Here is a 6,465-nt window from a genome sequence, read left to right on the forward strand (position 1 = left end):
CTCTTTTCATTTGTTAGTTTGATAGCTGTCTCTTATACACATCTAGATGTGTATAATAGACAGATATAATATAATGCCATATTTAAAAGGCATAATAATAATATTTTTTCAAACAATCTGAATTAAGAATTTAGTCAATTTGCAAGAGCTACCATCATCATTATCATCATTATCAATAGTAGGGTATTACATTGTTATTATTATGCTAACATATTAGTCTTCCTAATATAATTATATCCCTAAATGTTGGATCGAACTTTAAAAGCAAAGGTTTATTCTTAGTTGATTTAAAAAAAATCATGCAAAAATATAAAAATTATAACGTATCTCTCAAAAGCGTAGTTTTAGTAAATGCTGACCCTCTTACTTGTATTCAGTTGTGGCTCAGTACATTAATATCACGTGCCTTGTAGTTCAACTTTTGGCTAAGTTGTCAATGTCGTGTATTTCTTTATTCCACCTTCACGCGGCTCTCAGCTACAGCTCTTCTATGATAGACCTCAATGCAGACAATGTATTTATAACAGAAGTAATATTATGAGGGAATTTGAAACCTGTACCAGAGCATCCATCGTGTGTGGGTTTTCAAGTTAGGAAAGGGATTAAGTTCGCTGTTGGGCATATTCAAAGCCCTTGTGAATAAAGATGAATAAATGAAAATAATTTTTTAACCAAACTCTGCTAATATTACAGCTTTAACGGATGTGCCTCATATGGTTAAATCATTATTAGTATCATTTACTTTAAACACTGATTTTCAGCAATTATGTATTCAATTATAAAACCACCTTCTGTGCTAACGCAATCAATTAGAGTACTGTACAATTACAGTCCATAAAAAAAAAAATTAAATGCTAGTTTTTACAGGAAATTAAATGCTAGTTTTTACAGGAGCTCAAAAGGTCATCAACCAAAGATAAACCTCCACATAACTTCTGAGATACAGGATTGCTGCTCACTGTCTAATTTTGAGGGGGAAAAAAAACAAAAAAAAAACATTATCATGCTAATATAATGGGTCGTTTAAAACGAAATATGTATTATTTGATTTCGCTGCATGAATAGTAACAAGTGTTAAGGCCCTATTTGAATTTGAGTTATATACTGTGAACATTTTTATTTTTTAGTTGGCCGCGGTTTTGGATAATTATTTAACCTAGGCCTAACCCCGGTATTCTTAAAACGAACTTTAGTCGTAGTTCGATGTATAACTTAAAAATTACGTGATATCGTATTCTTAAAACGAACTTCGACTAGCACTGCGACTAAATGACCCGAACCTCGACTAAAATGATACCTCCGCGGGCCGATTTTTTTAGTCAGTCTAGGGTCAGGCTAAATCGCCGACTTGAAATATTTACACCACTAAAACATGTTTTCTGTAACTCACGATGAAGTGAAACGAATAAAAACGATTGTATACGCAGGTTTGATATATCTTCAGTGTGTTAAACAAAAGAGACATCAAGTTTAGCTTCCAAAAGGAGAAATTAACATGATTCTTCCAGCCACATGCGATAGTTCCTGATTTGCACGAAATCCCCTCGCGCTGCGGTCACGTAGCTTCGCCATAACAACAACAAAGATGGCGCCGCCCTCGCTCGGGCTTAACTATAACAGTTTTTGAAAGAAAGCAAATTTTCAGTAACTGTTCAAATTCTCTATTGTAATATGTTAACAACTAATATAGTTATTATTATAGAAAATTAATTAAGCAAATGATGATCTACTATGAATTATGAGGAAATACGTTTTTGAACCACAGACGGCAGCTTAATATTCATCCGCATTACCGGATCTCTAAAATTTCGTCTGCTTTTAAAATTAGCTCTTTTCATTGGTTAGTTTGATAGTTGTTGCTTGCCAGTCGTCTTCAGTTGAACTAAAACTAAGACTTCATTTAATCATAGTTAAAACTTCGACTACGTTGTTTGTGAATACAAATTGAAGTTGAAGTTGAAACTAGCACTAAATGAAGTTCTAGTTCGAAGTTCGACTAAAGTTTGTTTTAAGAATACGGGCGTATGTCATGACGAATTCGAGTCCACTCGGCCCCATGTCAACTCGGCCCCAAGTAGTCAACTCGGTCCCAATTTACTGTGTACGGTATTTATTGAATATTTACCAAGAGATTTAAATGCAAAGCCAAAATTAAAGTGTTTTTAAATCGTTGCCTTTGTTATTTCTTTTCATTTACATGCACTTACAATAATTAAAACTGCATTAATAAAAATAATATTAAAATGATATTAATAAAAATTATACAAAGGTATATAGGCCTAGAATAACTAATGATAATAACGTTCATTAATGCCGGAGTGATATATTTAATTTTAATATTTTTTTACTCACTGTCCCATTTTAATTTTGTTTTCAAAATTTCAGTCAATGGCATGCTAAGCGTGACTACTGTGTCAGGCCTAGGAACCTAGGGGCCTAGTCTGGGGGAGGGGGGGGGGGGGGGGGTTGGCTAGCAGGTAGGACCTAACTCGAATTACCTTGTACAGTCGTCTTGGATAGAGAAGAGAATCCGGTCGCAAATGACACATACAGAAAATGGATGAGAACAACGTCACGATTACCAACTAACGGCATGATGGGTGGTTTTCTTTTTAATTTATATTTGATCCAAATGAATGTTTCATAATAATAATATTATATTATTTCGCGTTGTGTCATTATTTTCATATAAGTATTACCATTTCATTCGCTAGAATGTTATGTTTACTGACAATATATTTTGATTATGATTTAAAGTTCTGCTTTCTGTAAATTGCACTATGATTTCTGTTTTACTGTTTCTGACTGAAACCACTTAATGAAATATGTTAAAAGACACTATTGTTTTAAACAAACAGGAGTAATAAGATAAGTGTATTCAATTGTATGTGACACGGCTATCGTAAATTTTTAATCTGTGTACTGGAATAAATGTGGCTTCGTTACAAAAGAGTCAAAAGTACTGAGTATATTTTGTAAATTGTCAGCCTTGGTATTTTTATTTTATCATGACGTTGTCCAAGCTAATTCGCACAAGCCAGCCTATAACGTTACTTGCCTACTTACAGCATGTTACATGAAGATGTAAAAACGTCATCTTAAAATTAAGACTCGTTTAATCGTGTTGTTTTATCGGCATGTGAAATGTAATTTCAATTAACTGATTCGATGATGTAAGGATTTGTAACTATTGATGTAGGCAAGAGAATTTAAACTTAAGTACTTTGCTTTTTAAATAATTAATAAAATATATAAATGTTATCGGTATTTTTTTAATTATACTATTTGTCAAGTAGGCAATGTAATTTATTGTTAAAAATTATATATAAAAACATTTTTAACTGTTTAACGATTTTTTTATATTTAACAATGTTTATCTTTAATTATTTTTATATTAAACCAATTTTTTTATATCTTTGTTATGTTTTTATGTTATGTCTGTCAATGTATGGATTGTTATTGTTATTCAGACAATAAAATTATCTTGTAATTTGTGTTTTGATGTTTACTGTGCTTATTATTTCTTTCTCTGTAAGACGTTGTTTCTTTGTAGTTGACTCACAACACACTGCCTTCATGTACAATTCTAGTATGTTTGTTTAGCGTCAATGTGTATTATCTGTAAATAAATTTTGTTTAAATAGTTATGAACTCATATCAATTTAGTTTTACTTATATTTAATGTATTGTTCTGACGTAATCGTCCAGTGAAAGTTAATACAAAATATAACTTATAATAATAATTTACGTTTATATAGCATATTGCGCAGTTCCTCTGTGCGCTTAACATTAGTTGATAAAATAAAAAAGCATAATTAGTTAACTAGGCCTAAGAGGCATAAGTTGAAGTGGCAAACAGCGCAAAGTCTCAACTAGTCAACCATTCTTCTCTACCCTGGCGCAATCCTAGTCCGCTCCCTCGGGGCTAGAATAACGCCAGAGGTGTGTTGTTACATACATGTGTGTGCTTGGAGGCGATTATTTTCCGTGTTATTACAAATATGATTAGTGGTATTTGTAAGATACTAGTACATAATGTGAGATATATCTACTCATACTGTTGGCATGCGCCCTCACTAATCATACGCTGTCTTATTACTCAGTCCTCTTATTATTACGATTATTTTTCATTATTAGATATTGAAATATATATAAACATAAACAATATAAAGTGATTGCAACATTTACCAAAGTATTAGAAGAGTGATTAAATTCACTGTTTGTCATACTTTTTACCCTTGTGAATAAAGTTGAATAAACAAATATGGTTTTACAAAACTCTGCTAATATTACAACTTTAACGGATGTGCTTCGCTTGGACTTACTATATCAGTATCCTTCAATTTAAACACTGTTTTTTTTTTCCGAACTGTCATATATTTTTTATTATTTAAAAGATCATTTGATTTTTTTTTTACATATTTTCATCTAGTTTTAGGACTTGTGAACACACTAACAATAACATCAAACAGCTCATTCACAAGGAACGTAAGCCTAGAATTAATTTTAAAACACCGATTAAATGTCACGTGCTCGTTTTTCCGTCTCTTAGTTCAAGTTCTTCTATGGTAGCCTCCAATGCAAATAATATAAATGCAAACATAATATATAATAATAAAGTTATAACATAAATATTATGTAGAAATTGCTACCTTTACCACAGTTACCACAGCATCATGTGCGTGTGTGTGTTTCCAAAGTGACTATAAGTTCGCTGCTTGGCATTAGTGGCCAATGTGGATAAAGTTACATTTTATAAATGCGTATTTTTTTTAAAATCCTAATTACAGTTTTAATTGTAAAACCACTTACTAGCATAAAACAATATAAATTTACATTAAATAAAAAAATAGGTCTATATAATTATATTTTTTGGAATATTAGTTTTCTACCTCTTTATTTTTTTTAAATTTGAAATTCACATATTTTTACTTCTTTTCACTCTAATTTAGACTTTAAACATACTAAAAATTATAACGTTGAACTGATCATTTATAAGGAACGTAATATTTCAATTTTAATAAATACACTGATTTCAGTCAAGTTAAGACTCAAATTTTATTTGACTTAAACATGTGACATGCCTTAATAATATGGTCATGATGACATCACAATTATCATGACCATATATAGGCATATCATGACTATATATGGGTATCAAACAGGATTTTGCCTAATATGGTCATGATGACATCACATCATGACCATTAAAGGCACATCTTGACTATATGGGCATATAACAGGTGCCAATTTTTGGTCAAACAAAATGTGATAATCTGGACATGTTAGTCTCTGTTAATTCAACGAACAATGAATTTCATTACTTTTGCCGGTGTGTTCAAGGAATGGTAAATATCTGTAATTCCTGTACGCCTCTCTGGCATCCAAATAAATAATAATTAATAATGGTGGCAATAATTTTAATTATAATATTTAACTATAAATAAATAAATTAATTAATAACTATAATAATAATAAGAGTAATTTTTATATATCTTTCTTTATATTTATATTTTTCTATCTAGTTTTATATTCCTATTTTTGTCAAACTTCAATTTGTAATTGATCATTTGTAATTTGCAGATTGCGATTAAAGTGTATTTGTATTTGTAATTGCAAATAATTTGTAAATTGAGAAACCAAGGTGATTGCTAATGTAAATATGGCCTGGTCTATACTGTAATAAAGGAGAAGTTGTTTAATCAATATTAGTTGCCTTTTGAAGTGTGTAACACTTATAATAAAATTGACCAGATTGGTTATTTTGAAAGTTTATAAACTAAATTTATTAAGAATAGGCCTAATATAATTTGAACAACTGAACAGTGTTTTCAAGTTATATATATTTTCAACACAAATATTATTTTCTTTGGCGGTGGGGGGTGGGTGGGGTGTAAAAATGTATATGCCTTTTTACTGTGTTTTAACTTTTGTATAGGTATTAATGCATTCAGAGTGCACCGTTAGAAAAAGCTGCAATTCATTGTATTTGCCGCCGGTAAACAAGCCGCAAGTTTAATTAGATATTTTTATAATTGTTTATAGACCGCTCTCTATGTAGCAGTGTTTTTATTGTCTTGTGGTTTATTCTTGTCGGGCGGTGGCATGGCCAATACTTATTCAATCGATGGGTGTATTAGGTACAATTATACTTTCTGGTTGACGTCAACAAAGGGGTTCCAGGATATTACGAAAAGAAGCTTCCAAAACTCGCATGTGAACGGTTTTTTGTAGTCACCACTTTACTTAAATGCCCGAGACCCAAACGGCCGAAACGGATACATCTGCAAATATTGGGATTTCTTCCAGTGGATGCTTAATTTATTTTGTCATTCTTGATCAGATTTTCTCTACTTTTCTTTTTTAATTTTGTGTTGCTTTGCATAATGTGGCCGTTTTCTGATTTTTTTTTTTTATTTTCCTGTTAAAATATATATATATATATATATATATATATATATTATA

Source organism: Anneissia japonica, unplaced genomic scaffold (assembly GCF_011630105.1).
Source record: "Anneissia japonica isolate Jap-2015-1 unplaced genomic scaffold, ASM1163010v1 scaffold6788_len1366326_cov149, whole genome shotgun sequence".
Lineage (NCBI taxonomy): Eukaryota > Metazoa > Echinodermata > Crinoidea > Comatulida > Comatulidae > Anneissia > Anneissia japonica.